Raw genomic sequence first — 16,294 nt, forward strand, 5'->3', positions numbered from 1 at the left:
CAAAATGCTTTACCTCATCTGTTAGGTGCTGCCACATTTTGTTATCTGCCTTATCTGTTTGGTGTTCACCATGCAGCACATTCCCTCTGTTGTTCCATCTACCAGAATCACCATCAGTAAATCGGGCTCCCCAAATTCAGCACTGAGCCGTGCAACATAGTTTTACACGCTGTCCAGTCTGAAGAATTTTTTTTGTCAGTTGTACAGTTAATTACGATGTAGTTGATAGAAGCATGCAAAAAGCAGCAATATTGCACGTATGTCATGATTCTTTGATTTTCTGTCACTTTGGTTATTGAATTTATGTTTCACCAACAGCAACTTGTATTTATATAGCACTTTTAATGTAATAAAATGTTCCATGAGGCTTCACAGGAGTGTTATAAAGCAAATTGTGACACCAAGCTACATAAGGAATTATTAAGGCAGATGGCCAAGAGCTTGGCCAATGAGGTAGGCTTTAAGGAACATCTTAAAGGAGGAAAGCGAGGTAGAGAGGTTTAGGGAGACAATTCCAGAGTTATGGTCTCGGCAGCTGAAGGCGTGGACACCAATGGTGGAGCGATTTAACATTGGGGATGCTCATTTTGGTAGGAAGAATGAGGAGAGGCAATATAAATTAAAGGTTACAATTCTAAGGGAGGTACAGGAGCAAAGGGACCTGGGGGTATATGTGCACAAATCATTGAAGGTTGCAGGGCAGATTGAGAAAGTGATTAATAAAGCATATGGGATCTTGGGCTTTATAAGTAGGGGCATAGAGTACAAAAGCAAGGAAGTTACGGTAAACCTGCATAAAACACTGGTTTGGGCTTAACTGGAGTATTGTGTCCAGTTTTGGGCAACACACTTTAGGAAGGGTGTGAAGGCATTAGAGAGTGTGCAGAAAAGATTTACAGGCTATGTGGATAGATTGGAAAAGCTTGGGGCTGTTTTCCTTGGAGAAGAGAAGATTAAGATGAGATTTGATAATGGTGTTCAAAATTGAGGGATCTGGACAGAATGGATAGGGAGAAGTTGTTCACATTAGGGGAAGGATGCAGGATGAGAGGACATTGATTTAAGTTGATTGGCAAAAGTAGCAACAGCGACATAAGAAAAAATTTTTTTTACGCAGCGAGTGGTTAGGATCTGGAATGCAGTGCCTGAGTGTGTGCTGCAGGCAGATTCAGCCGAGGCATTCAAAAGAGAACTGGATAATTACCTGAAGAGAAAAAAAATGCAGGGCTATGGGGAAAGGGTGGGGCAGTGGGACTAGCTGAGTTACTCTTGTAGAGAGCTGGCACAGGCACAATGGGTCGAATGGCCTCCTTCTGTGCTGTAGACATACTGTGATTCTATAATCCTCCTTTTAAAAAAAAAATGGTGATCTGGTGAATTACTGAAAAATGAAGATGTTGTGACTGCTGCCAGAGTAACTGGTATTAAGTTGCACAATTTTGGGAAATCGTGACACACTAAACATTTTGTGCAACCTGGAATTACTAACTATCTTACCTCCTAAAGGTGCTCTTGTATATTAGGTTGCAAAACCATTGAAGCTAGACTGAAGCGCTTGTAAAAAGACAAATGACTTGCAAATGTAACACTGAACGTAAGGGGCAGGAGCTGGATTCAGCCATTTGGCCCTTCAAGCCTGCTCCGCCATTCAATAAGATTTTGGCTGCTCTTCTACCTCCACCCTACCTTCCTGCACCATCCCCATATCCCTTTGATACCTTTAGTACCCAAAAATCTAATAACTTCTGTCTTGAATATACTCAACGACGGAGCATCCATAACCCTCTGGTAGAGAATTCCAAAGATTCTCAATCCTTTGAGTCAAAACCTTTCTCCTCATTTCTGTCCTAAATGGCCGACCATTTATTCTGAGGGTGGTTGATCAGCACCTAGAATGACATGGAGATATCCACTGGACTAGATAGCGTGTTCCCAGGGCAAATGATCATTAACTCTACATTTGAGCTACACACCAGGTACAGACAGTAACTTGGGAGAGAGTTCACAGAAAGGAAGAACATATTTACCTCTGGTGTTCAGTGCAAACTTCTTACACTGAGCTTCTGCATTTTTAATTCCTGTTAGTGCAGTGAAAAGTATCTTCATATTTTTTTGATAAGCCAGTATTTCTCTACTAATTCTTTTAATATGTGTACTAATAAAAGATCCTGCTTTTCTTCATTGTGCCTTTTCATCACAGACCAAACTTTTGCCTGGAGACCTGAATGATATGGGTCACTGTTTTTATTGGAATACCTGAAATTCCATAATTATAAGAGTTAATGACTATAAGCTGCAGAAAAATGTTTGCATTCCTACTAATAAAATCAGGCCCTGTTTAAAAGGAGTAAGCATGTGCTAAAGAGCAGGATGAAAATGCAGCACTGAAACACTCTACATTTTGTGTTAATGCATCAAAACAAGAGAGAAAATCAATATTGGATTCTCTGAAATTTCCCCTATTAATTGTTTGAAGAAGAATTGACATAATTGTTACAAAATGTTAATTTTTAAATGATAAGTTTTGGAATGTAGAACTGGGATAGCCAAATTTTCCCATGCCCAAAATAAAGTTGAGGGTAGAATGGGGCACAGCAGGCGATGGGTAAGTTCTCTTCTATCTCGGATTCTTTCAGTTATTGTTTCCATTCTGCTGCTATTTCTCTGCTGCTTCATGTCCTTGCGGTCTATCCTGTTGTTTTCGGCATTGCCTCCCAGTCTATCTATTCCACTGCTCTATCCAACATGTTTTTCAGCACGTGGTTCAAATTTACTACATACTTACACAATTCAAGGTCCATTGGAATTGCAAAAGTCCAAGGTCACCTTTCTGTCGTCCTGGAGGTTACATTATGCAACAATAATGGAGTTGTTGAATAATTGCAACAATCAGTCTCTCAATTAGTCTGCAACAGTCTACGTTCCTTTTGACAAAAGAATGTTGCAAAGATAACACTTGCCTATTATTGCCTCAACAGTTTCTGAATGCTTTGCCTTCCATTGGACAAGTTCATCCAACAGCCCAAGTTTTGTAATGTGTTTTTCCAAATAAAAACTTGCATTTATATAGCACCTTTCACGACCATAGGACATCCCTTAGTGCTTTACAGCCAATGAGGTACATTTGAGGTGCAGTCATTGTTGTAATGTAGAAAATGCGGCAGTCAATTTGCACACAGTAAGCTCCCAGCAATGTGATAATGACCAGATAATCTGTTTTTAGTGATGTTGATTGAGAGATAAATATTGGCCAGGAGAACTCCCTTACTGTTCTTCGAAATAATGCTATAGGAACCTTTATGTCTACCTGAAAGGGCGGATGGGCCTTGGTTTAGCATCTCATCTGAAAAGCAGCAGCTCTGACAGTGCAGCATTCCCTCAGAGTGTTAACCTAGGTTTCTGACTCAGGCGAGAATGCTACCAACTAAGCCGCAGCTGACACTCCATGAAGAGAATGCACATTGAATTTGAAGCATTACAAAAGATCAAAATGGGCTTTGCGGCAATTTTCAATCACGCACGGTTACAGACAACACTACACGTCCTATCAAATGTAATAAAGCAACAGGGAATGTTCCTGCGGTGAAATACATCCAGAGAAAAGGATTATGCTCAACTATCTAATTGGAACCGGAACAAATGAGGGTTTCCATATTGAACTTGGATTTAATTAGAAAGGTTACATTTGGAATGAAGGTAGTGGAGATTGATTGTGGCCTCAGGGTAGAAATGAATTGGAAAGCTGCAGTGCCTTGAGACCAGTACTCGAGCTTGAGTTGTAAGTTTCAGATGCAGCTTGGGTTAGATTCACACACATAAGGTTTCACCACAGTCCAAATTGTTAATTTTTCCAGTGATAGAAATCTCTGAAGTTGTGCTGATGAATATAATTCATGTTAGGATTGTGTTATGAAAGTGCCTCTCTGTTTTGTTAAATATATATTTTGAGGATTCATTTTTGAAAGATTGAAGAAATGTTACATTTTTGGGTTTTCAAAGGGGGTCATGTAAAGGCTACTTGACTTTGAAAAACGATCCCTGAAAATGTTTTTAAAAGGGGCACTGAGAGGTCTTATGAGGAAAACCAGTCTTTTCAGGAAACCACCTGACTTTCAGTAACAACAACAAGCCTTTCTGGGAAACCACCTGATTTCTAGCTCAATAAACAACAAAGAACTTTGGAGACCTGGAGAAGTTGTTTACAAAGAAGCGACAGGTCAAAAGATTGACCCCCTGTTGGTTTCGCTTTTGAATTGTTTTGAGTTGGGGTTGAACTGTATAAAAAGGAAGAAAATTTCCAAGGAGAGAAGACAAGTTTTCTAGCATCTCTCCTAAAGACCCTGAGCAGTCCACTGTCAACTTATCTTGTCTCATGTCCTTGAAGAAAACCCTAATTATTTCTCAACGCGGCCTGAGAAGAACTTTCTAAAAGATCCCAGTGACCTGTGTACATGTACATGGAGGCCAGACTGTATGTCAGTTTTGGAACACAACAGATCTCATCTGCTGTGTCTTCAAGAATGAGCAAGTATTCAGCTCAAGTGTTTTTGTTTTGTCTGTAATAGAGCTGTAAAAACAAAACTCCCTTTTTATTTTTTCCGGTGTGTGTGCGCGTGCGCGCGCGTAAAAGGGAACTTTAATATTTCAATCTGTGTCTTTATGCTTTATTTCATTACTGGTTAAGACTTGTTTGATCTGATAATTTTTGTTGTTTATTAAAGAAACCTGGTTGGTGTGTTTTATTCTGGCATAAAAATACAGTCCATGATTGACCGTATTGGAAAGTGGGAAAAAATTTAAATATATGTTGTGACCCGTGGAGAAGTGGTACTAGAATAAACAGTGTACTCCTCCCGTCTCAATCATAACAATTGTAAGGTAAGTAATGAAAATCTAACGTATTGTTTAAAAACAAATTGCTGTATAAACGATATCCCCTCTTAAACTTAAATATGTGACTTATACAGGAGATCACAAGAGTCTGCATTTTATGATACTCCAGAGGCAAGAGCAAGAAATCTGATTTGCTGTAGAGACTGGCAGATTGTCCGGTCCATAGGCTAGTGGCACATGATAGAACAGGCATCATAGTATCAGCTGGGACTCAGTGGTGGCACTCATGCCTCTGAGTCTGAAGGTTGTGACTTCAAACCCCACTCCAGAGATAGAATCTAGGCTGATGCACTAAGAGTGCTGCACTGTCAGGGCTGCTTTATTTCAATGAGGTGTTAAACTGAGGCCATGTCTGCCCTCCCAGATGGGCATGAAAAATCTTTGGGACGGTTGTGAAAGGCGCTATATAAATGAGGATCTACATATAGTGTTGCATCACGATGAGCATGACTTTTCAGGTGTAAAATGCTCATGGTGACTATGAGCCATTGTTTTATTTAAATATTGCAATTCACTAGAGTGAAGCCGAACCTAGTTTCCGCTGGGTGCTGCCTTTACTCTGCGAGAATGGAAATCTGAAAAGAAAACTCCGAGAATGATGGCGCTGTTAAAGCACCCAAGGATTTGTTCATGGGATGTGAGCATCGCTGGCAAGGCCAGCATTTATTGCCCATCCCTAATTGCTCTTGAGAAGGTGGTGATGAGCTGCTTCTTGAACTACTGCAGTCCATCTGTTAGTGAGGGAGTTCCAGGATTCTGATCCAGCGACAGTGAAGGAACGGCGATTATAGTTCCAAGTCAGGATGGTGTGTGACTTGGAGGGGAACTTGCAGGTGGTGATGTTCCCATGCATCTGCTGCCCTTGTCCTTCTAGGTGGTAGAGGTCGTGGGTCAATGTGTTGTCAAAGGAGCCTTAGCTGCAGTGCATCTTGTGGATGGTACACACTGCTGCCACTGTGCACCGGTGGTGGAGGGAGTGAATGTTGAAGGTGGTGGATGGGGTACAATTAAGTGGGCTGCATTGTCCGGGATGGTGTCAAGCTGCTTGAGTGTTGTTGGAGCTGCACCCATCCAGGCAAGTGGAGAGTATTCCATCACACTCCTGACTTGTGCCTTGTAGATGGTGGACAGGCTTTAGGGAGTCAGGAGGTGAGTTACTCGCTGCAGAATTCCTAGCCTCTGACCTACTTTTGTAGCCACAGTATTTATATTAGAATTAGAATTAGAACATTACAGCGCAGTACAGGCCCTTCGGCCCTCGATGTTGCGCCGACCTGTGAAACCATCTGACCTACACTATTCCATTTTCATCCATATGTCTATCCAATGACCACTTAAATGCCCTTAAACTTGGCGAATCCACTACTGCTGCAGGCAGGGCGTTCCACGCCCTTACTACTCTCTGAGTAAAGAAACTACCTCTGACATCTGTCCTATATCTATCACCCCTCAACTTGAAGCTATGTCCCCTCGTGTTTGCCATCACCATCCGAGGAAAAAGACGCTCACTATCCACCCTATCTAACCCTCTGATTATCTTATATGTCTCTATTAAGTCACCTCTCCTCCTCCTTCTCTCCAACGAAAACAACCTCAAGTCCCTCAGCCTTTCCTCGTAAGACCTTCCCTCCATACCAGGCAACATCCTAGTAAATCTCCTCTGCACCCTTTCCATAGCTTCCACATCCTTCCTATAATGCGGTGACCAGAACTGCACGCAATACTCCAGGTGCGGTCTCACCAGAGTTTTGTACAGCTGCAGCATGACCTCGTGGCTCCGAAACTCGATCCCCCTACTAATAAAAGCTAACATACCATATGCCTTCTTAACAGCCCTATTAACCTGGGTAGCAACCTTCAGGGATTTATGCACCTGGACACCAAGATCTCTCTGTTCATCTACACTACCAAGAATCTTCCCATTAGCCCAGTACTCTGCATTCCTGTTACTCCTTCCAAAGTGAATCACCTCACACTTTTCCGCATTAAACTCCATTTGCCATCTCTCAGCCCAGCTCTGCAGCCTATCTATGTCCCTCTGTACCCTACAACATCCTTCGGCACTATCCACAACTCCACTGACCTTAGTGTCATCTGCAAATTTACGAACCCACCCTTCTACACCCTCTTCCAGGTCATTTATAAAAATGACAAACAGCAGTGGCCCCAAAACAGATCCTTGCGGTACACCACTAGTAACTAAACTCCAGGATGAACATTTGCCATCAACCACCACCCTCTGTCTTCTTTCAGCTAGCCAATTTCTGATCCAAAGCTCTAAATCACCTTCAACCCCATACTTCCGTATTTTCTGCAATAGCCTACCGTGGGGAACCTTATCAAACGCCTTACTAAAATCCATATACACCACATCCACTGCTTTACCCTCATCCACCTGTTTGGTCACCTTCTTGAAAAACTCAATAAGGTTTGTGAGGCACGACCTACCCATCACAAAACCGTGCTGACTATCTCTAATGAACTTATTCTTTTCAAGATGATTATAAATCCTGTCTCATAACCTTTTCCAACATTTTACCCACAACCGAAGTAAGGCTCACAGGTCTATAATTACCAGGGCTGTCTCTACTCCCCTTCTTGAACAAGGGGACAACATTTGCTATCCTCCAGTCTTCCGGCACTATTCCTGTCGACAATGACGACATAAAGATCAAGGACAAAGGCTCTGCAATCTCCTCCCTAGCTTCCCAGAGAATCCTAGGATAAATCCCATCTGGCCCAGGGGACTTATCTATTTTCACACTTTCCAAAATTGATAACACCTCCTCCTTGTGAACCTCAATCCCATCTAGCCTAGTAGCCTGAATCTCAGTATTCTCAACAACATTTTCTTTCTCTACTGTAAATACTGACGCAAAATATTCATTTAACACTTCCCCTATCTCCTCTGATTCCACACACAACTTCCCACTACTATCCTTGATTGGCCCTAATCTAACTCTAGTCATTCTTTTATTCCTGATATACCTATAGAAAGCCTTAGGGTTTTCCCTGATCCTATCCACCAATGACTTCTCGTGTCCTCTCCTTGCTCTTCTTAGCTCTCCCTTTAGATCCTTCCTGGCTCGCTTGTAGCTCTCAAGCGCCCTAACTGAGCCTTCACGTCTCATCCTAACATAAGCCTTCTTCTTCCTCTTGACAAGCGCTTCAACTTCTTTAGTAAACCACGGCTCCCTCGCTCGACAACTTCCTCCCTGCCTGACAGGTACATACTTATCAAGGACACGCAGTAGCTGCTCCTTGAATAAGCTCCACATTTCGATTGTGCCCATCCCCTGCAGTTTCCTTCCCCATCCTACGCATCCTAAATCTTGCCTAATCGCATCATAATTTCCTTTCCCCCAGCTATAATTCTTGCCCTGCGGTATATACCTGTCCCTGCCCATCGCTAAGGTAAACCTAACCGAATTGTGATCACTATCACCAAAGTGCTCACCTACATCTAAATCTGACACCTGGCCGGGTTCATTTCCCAGTACCAAATCCAATGTGGCATCGCCCCTGGTTGGCCTGTCTACATACTGTGTCAGAAAACCCTCCTGCACACACTGGACAAAAACTGACCCATCTAAAGTACTCGAACTATAGTATTTCCAGTCGATATTTGGAAAGTTAAAGTCCCCCATAACAACTACCCTGTTACTCTCGCCCCTGTCGAGAATCATCTTCGCTATCCTTTCCTCTACATCTCTGGAACTATTCGGAGGTCTATAAAAGACTCCCAACAGGGTAATCTCACCTCTCCTGTTTCTAACCTCAGTTCAGTTTCTGGTCAATGGTCACCCCTAGGATACTGATAGTGGGGGATTCAGTGATGGTAATGCCATTGAACATCAAGGGGACATGGTTAGATTCTCTCTTTAGATTAGATTAGAGATACAGCACTGAAACAGGCCCTTTGGCCCACCGAGTCTGTGCCGAACATCAACCACCCATTTATACTAATCCTACACTAATCCCATATTCCTACCAAACATCCCCACCTGTCCCTATATTTCCCTACCACCTACATATACTAGTAACAATTTATAATGGCCAATTTACCTATCAACCTGCAAGTCTTTTGGCTTGTGGGAGGAAACCGGAGCACCCGGAGAAAACCCACGCAGACACAGGGAGAACTTGCAAACTCCACACAGGCAGTACCCGGAATCGAACCCGGGTCCCTGGAGCCTCTTGTTGGTGATGCTCATTGCCTGGCAATTAGGTGGGAAGTAACATTTATGCCACACATCAGCCCAAGTATATTTTTAGTGCAGGTTCTGTAAATTTTTCTTGATACTTTTCTGTAAAAATACATTTTTAAAAATAAGTCTTCAATCTACACTCGCTGAGTATTCTCTGCTAATTCTGAAGCTGGAGAACTGACGATAATTGAAACACCTCAAAGAACGAAAGGCACGACAGAAATGCAAGACTGTCACAGGCTCAGGATGTCTCAAAGTGCTTTTACAGCCAGTGAAGTACTTTGGAAGTGTAGTTACTGTTGTAATGTAAGAAATGCAGCAGCTAATTTGCAAAGCAAGATCCCACCAACAGCAATGTTATGATGACCAGATAATCTGTTTTTGTGATGTTGGTTGAGGGATAAATATTGACCAGGACACTGGGGAGAACTCCCCTGTTCATCTTCAAAATAGTGTCATGGGATCTTTTACATTCATCTGAGAGAGCAGATGGGGCCTCGGTTTAACATCTCATGTGAAAGGTGATTTTAGCAGAAAAGGAGTAATGAAAAAGAAGCTCCCACAATACAAACCTTTGCATGATCCAGAGGGAGTCTTGAGTGAAAAGTTCCTGGAGGTTGATGGGTCAAATTCAGCGCTTCAAAACCAATGCCATCGTAATATTTCTTGGCTAGTAATACAGAATGAAAAGTTATGCCAGGGAGATGGTCAGGCTGCACAATTGGATTATTCCAGTAAATACCCACAGGTCCTCAAACTGCCAGTGCAGGATCTGGAAGATTCTGAGATTACTGCTACCTTCTCTGAAGACACCTCCTACCTTAACTAGTTTTGCTGTTGCTTCTGTCCTACAGGGAGGGTGTCTGGGAATACCAAGCAGGGCTGGACTCTTCACACCTACATTTCATCAGCCAACAAACAGGAGCTTTGCTGTTAAGTTTCTACATCACTTACTAAAGACTCAGTTCATGCATCCTTGTTTATTTTGCTATCTTCCTGCCCCAACCAGCTTTTTGGAAGGAGTGAAATATGCAGGTAATTTTCCCCCATCCTCTGCTCCCAACCAGGAGCCATGTTTAAAGGGAACGCAGGCAAGAGATGGGGCTTCAACCTGAACTCTCTCTACTCCACATTGGGAGAATGGTATTGGTGAATCCGCCTTATTCATTGGAAACTAAAGATTAACTGCCAGATGTGGCCACTTCCCTTTTAACTGGTCTCAGGTCATTTAATTTTTTCAGCAGCACTTTGAAACGCTGGCACACGCAGTGTGTCTCCCAGCCCCCTTGGCAGATACATTGTGAGTATGGAGCTGACTGTGATTACATAATTATAATCAACGCTCAGAGATCCTGGCAGCTAGACCTTGGTTGATGGCAGCAAGCGCTTTCTCTTTTTCTCTGGGTCCATGGAGAAGCCACCAATGTATGTAATCAATTTACACAGTATTTTTTTTGATAACAAGCCCTGCTTCAGTTCTACTTTTGAAATCTTTTGGCCTGTGTTCTGTGCAAGTAATTGTTTGCAAAAATGATAGCTTCAAGCTAGGCTGGCTGGGATTATGAGCAGAAGTGTTCAGCTGGGGTTCTGTTCTAGCCAGCTAATGCTGGGTTACCACTGGTTGTCAATGTGCTTTTGGCATTTTCCTCTACTGGTGTCCGTACCAGATTGGAATATATGACTTCTCACCTAATGGTGTGTCTTTTGCATGCTAAGGAGAAGGCAGCTGTCTACCTGCGAATGACTGGGAGTCAGATTGCAGAATGTCTGTGAGCCCCACTGAATATCATTTGTACATGAGGCTGAATTGCAAATAATAAGAGAGAGGTCAACGATGCAAAGCCATAGCCAAACTCCAGCTGGCCTTATCTTATTTGGCTCTGTGCTGGTACACTTGCTTTTAAGTCAGAATGTTGTGATTTAAAAGATCAGTCCAGGATGTGAACACAGTCTGACACTTCAGTGCAGTAGGAGGGAACAATGCGGTGTCGGATTTGTCTTTGGGATAAGATCTTTAATTGAGGCCTGTCTGCCCAGTCAGGTGAGCATGAAAGATCCCATGGCATAATTTGAAAAATAGCAGGGCAGTTCACACCAACATTTTTTCCTCAAAACAATTTTTAAAAAAAACAAAAATCAATTAAGGGGCAAGTATTTCTGCCCAAACCACTTGAGTTTTCCTGATTTAGCAGGAAATGGTGACTGGGACTTTCCTTTTTTTGCTAGTGCAGAATCTAGGTAGAGCAGGAATGCCAGTAGCACCAGGATGTGTCCCTAACTTCAGCAATTTCTTTTCCCGAGAGCTTGCAGGTGGTGTTCCCCTGCGTCAGCTGCCCTTGTCCTTCTAGGTGGTTGATGTGGGTTTGGAAGGTGCTGTCGAAGGAGCCTTGGGGAGTTGTTGCCATGAATCTTGCAGATGGTACACACTGCTGCCACTGTGTGCTGGTGGTAAAGGGAGTGGATGGGATGTAATCAAAGTTTCCAAGGAGTGCCAAAGCCTGCGTAATCATTCTCCCTGCATTGGCTTAATGGCTTAAAACAGTGCTGGAAGTGAGGGATGCACCAACATCTCTGGTCCCCAGCACTGCCGAGAAGAATAGGTCATTATGATGTATTCCCGTCATTTGCATCTTTCATTTAATTTTCCCTGAAGTATACAAGCTAATCCTGGCAGAGTGATCTGTTGCTATCGGAAGGGCTGCTACGAAGAAATTGCCGCCATTTTGCTTTACTTCCAACCAAATGGCCTCCCCTCAGGAGTAGCCGGAACTGCTGCAGTTTCCCTGGTCCCAAGAGGGGCCCAGGCCAAGGAAGGACAGGCTCCCCACCGTCTTTCCACGAATAACCATGTCCAAAATCTAGAAGACGAGGTCAACATCGATCTCTGCTGGTCATTGCAAGTCACATTGCGAGGAGTGGGGCTGCATGTCTCATTCAGCAAGTGCTGTTCACACACACATTGACTGTAATGATTGACTTGGCAACAGTGATATCAAATTAGCTTGTTATATATCTCTTGATTCTTCTCTTCTGGGGCCTTCAGTGGACATGACCATGGGCAGTGATGTGTTACAAGAGCTGATTCAATAGGAGACGGTTTAAACCAACACCCAAAGTCAAAATTAGCCCCAGGAATTCTGGCTGGTTTGCTTTTCCATCTTCCCTTGGCTCAGAGACACTGAGGAGAAATACATTTTTGCAAAATCTGCTGCAGGTAGCACGAGTAATACTTTGAACTTCTACACAAACTGGGAAGGTGTTGTGAATCCAACAGGTCTGTGACTTTGTTTCCCCTTTTGGTGTGTCCCATCACAGAAGGAGCCTTTCCAGTTAAGCAAAATCCACAAGTAACAATCACATCCCACAAGTGCCAGGCAATGACCATCTCCAGCAAGAGAGAATCTAACCATCTCTGAACCCCTACCATCAACATCCTGGGGGTTACCATTGACTAGAAACAGAACTGGACCAGCCACATAAATACTGTGGCTACAAGAGCAGGTCAGAGGCTGGGAATTCTGCAGGCAGTAACTCAACTCCTGACTCCCCAAAAGCCTGTCCACCATCTACAAAGCACAAGTTAGAAGTGTGATCGAATACTCTCCATTTGTCTGGATGAGTGCATCACCAACAACACTCAAGAAGCGTAACACCATCCAGGACAAAGCAGCCCACTTGATCAGCACCCCATCCACCACCTTCAACATTCACTCCCTCCACCACCGACGCACAGTGGCAGCAGTGTGTACCATCTACAAGATGTACTGCAGCAACCCACCAAGGCTCCTTAGACAGCATCTTCCAAACCCGTGACCTCTACCACCTAGAAGGACAAGGGCAGCAGATGCATGGGAACACCACCACCTGCAAGTTCCCCTTCAAGCCGCACACAATGCTGACTTGGAACAATATCGCTGTTCCTTCACTGTCGCTGGGTCAAAATCCTGGAACTCCCTTCCTAACAGCACAGTGGGTGTACCTACCCCACACAGCAGTTCAAGAAGACAGCTCACCACCACCTTCTCCAGGACAATTAGGGATGGACAATAGATGCTGTCCCAGCCAGCGATTCTCATATCCTAAGAACAAATTTAAAAAATTAAAAATTTTGGGCAGGAGAAAAACTCTGCATTATGATTATGGGAACAGTGAGAAATGTGATATTCCGTTTCATTTCATTGTGGAATTTTAGTATTTTTATCTGTGCTGTGGAAGGATTATTTTTACTGCTGGTTGATGGGGCAGGTTTAGGATCACCTAGGCCTGGCACATGGAGGAAAATTGGTGGAGATCCCATAGCCGTAACAGAGTCTGTTGGATTTCCCAACTAGTCATAGAGAGATACAGCACTGAAACAGGCCCTTCGGCCCACCGAGTCTGTGCCAACCATCAACTACCCATTTATACTAATCCTACATTAATCCCATACCACATCCCCACCTTCCCTCAATTCTCCTACAACCTACCTATACTAGGGGCAATTTACAATGGCCAATTTACCTATCAACCTGCAAGTCTTTGGCTGTGGGAGGAAACCCACGTGGTCACAAGGAGAACTTGCAAACTCTGCACAGGCAGTACCCAGGCCGCTGGAGCTGTGAGGCTGCGGTGCTAACCAGTCTGCCACTGTGCTGCCCAACTATTCCTTTTAAATTGATGGAAAGTCCAGGAGGGTTATATGTATGTTCACCATGTATGATTTCCCTCTTGTGTGCTGTATGCAGTCAATCTGGGCACCAAAATACACCGATCCACCCACATGATTGAAAATGTGGAGGCTTTCAGCTCCAACAAGCATGTGGTTTTGCTGTCGGCCTTTTTGTTTTTATAATATGCAGATATTAATATATATTTTATCAAAGCACTTTACCAGATGAGATACTTTACTATAAAGTGAAAGCAACTGCATTCCCTGGATTGTTAAAAACCAACTGATTAATTCAATCTGATGGTAAAGGACAAATTGCATTGTGATGAATTTCTGCTGTCCTCTGCAAGGTGCTCACATATCTGTGACCTCTCTGGGGTCAAGGTCAGGGGACGTGCATGGGAAAATGTCATATTTGATAAGGGGATAGAAATTCTTGTACAATACAAAATGTACTTGAAGTGCTTGAGTCAGGGACGTAATGGAATAAGCATCAGCGAGAAAAGATAACGACTTGTTTGGAACATGTCAAGTATTGCACGTAACTATTACTGAGACAGTTTGGCTGCTGCATATTAAGAATGAAGTCAACGTCATGCATCAGAGGACGGCCTTTTGAAGAAGACCCATTCTTCTCTTGGATGTGTTACTGATGTGTAAAGACAGCGCCTGGCTCCAGTGAAAGCTCAATATTTAGCCTCTGGAATCAGAAAACTAGTCTTGTCCATCCAACCTTGTAAGGCTACTTACCTGACGGGTGGTTAGGATTTGGAATGCACTGCCTGATAGGATACTGGATACAGATTCAATAGGAGCCTTCAAAAGGGAATTGAATAAATACTGGAAAGAGTAAAAATTGCAGGGATATGGGGAAAGAGCAAGAGAATGGGATTAACTGGATTGCTTTTTGAAAGAACTGAATGGCTGTTTCCTGGGCTGTACTATTGTCAGATTCTACCCCTTCTCGAAGTGGAATTTTACTTGAATCTGAAACAGTTTTTGTTGATGGGATGTGGTTATAAAAAGAGTATAACCACAAAGTAAAGTCACCCAGCTATGGTAGATCGAATTCTGTCCAATGGTTTGAGCCCACTGCCAGATGTTAGTTTCGATGCTTTGTTTTTGCACCAGTGGTAGTATAACTGTGACCAATGTAAAATATCACTGTTTTAATACTGTCCTTCAGGCTGATTCCTCATAATAATGTAAGCAACAACTGAAGTTCTGCTTGACTATAGCAGATTATTAGTTAGAAGTCTAATTCAAAGCTGCCTGCTTTCAGCACTCTTGCGCAGAGATTGGTGTCCTATCAGTAGCTGAGTGTAACTAGGGCACGTATGTTCCATATATGTTTTTGCACAGAAGATTCTGATTTCACAGCAGAGACAAAGCAATATCAAAAAAGTTGAGCTTTCATAATGATTTAATGCTGGCCTTTATACTTTGAGACTTGCGTGTACCAGTGCTGTGCTTCACCATGACTTTATCTGGTTACAACTTAATGGCCCATATAATACTGTAAACTATTGCAATGCTGTCCTGGCTGGTTTCCCATTTTTCACCCTCCATAAATTTCAGCTCATCCAAAACTCTGCTTCCTATGTTCTAACTTGCACCCAAGTCTCACTCAGTCATTGCCCCTGTGCTCACTGACCTACATTCACTCCTGGTCTGGCAACACCTCAGTTTTTTAAAATCCTTACCCTTGTTTTCAAATCCCTCCTTGGCCTCCCTACCCTCCCCCCCCCCCCCCCCCCCCCCCCACTCCCCTCCATATCTCTGTAATCTCCTCCAGCCTCACAACCCTCTGAGATGTCTGCACTCCTCCAATTCTGACCTCTTGTCCATCCCCCACTTTCTTCACCCAGACATTTGCGGCCATGCCTTCAACTGTCTAGGCCTCAGCTCTTGAACTCTCTTCCTAAATCTCATCACCTCGGTCCTCTTTTAAGATGTTCCTTAAAACCCATTAAAGTTTTTGATAGCCTATCCTAATGTTTCCTTTTTATAATTTATTGAGTCTTGGACAGTTATATAATGTTAACTGTGCTATATAAATGCTGCTGCTTTTGTTGTCGTAGTAAACATAATTTCATGCTCTTTTTTTTCCATTGAAGTAATCGGAACTTAAACTTTGTTTCTGTTGAAATTGTTGTAAATGTGAGACCAAACTACCTACCGTTGTTAAGCGATGGTCTGATCCTTAAAGGAATAACCTGCATATGGGCTTTGTAGAAAGCTTTTCCGTTGAAAATTATGTGACAGTTAATTTTGCTTTTTTCAAAAAAAGGACTTGACTTTGCTGATTTCTGAGAATATCCAGAGGTCAGTTTTGATCTGACTGTGATGTGTTGTGAGTTTGAGGAAAGGGAAGATTATAGCCACAGATTCACATCACATTGCTTTGTGATGTATTGGACTTCCCGCTTATTGTTAAATTATTTGTGGTGTTACACAACCCAAACGTTGGCTGTGTTACATATTGACCATAAATTGCAGAATAACCTTAGTAACTTATTGATCTGCCAGCATTGTACTGTACAGG

General features: G+C 43.0%; 1 protein-coding gene across 5 annotated transcripts in view; it reads left to right on the top strand.

Annotated features, from left to right (window-relative positions):
* LOC137351950 (polyhomeotic-like protein 2) overlaps positions 1–16,294 on the top strand; it is a 321,230-nt gene that overhangs the window by 21,057 nt on the left and 283,879 nt on the right. The window lies entirely within an intron of this gene.

The sequence above is a fragment of the Heterodontus francisci genome, chromosome 37, assembly GCF_036365525.1.
Source record: "Heterodontus francisci isolate sHetFra1 chromosome 37, sHetFra1.hap1, whole genome shotgun sequence".
NCBI classification, from domain to species: Eukaryota; Metazoa; Chordata; class Chondrichthyes; order Heterodontiformes; family Heterodontidae; genus Heterodontus; species Heterodontus francisci.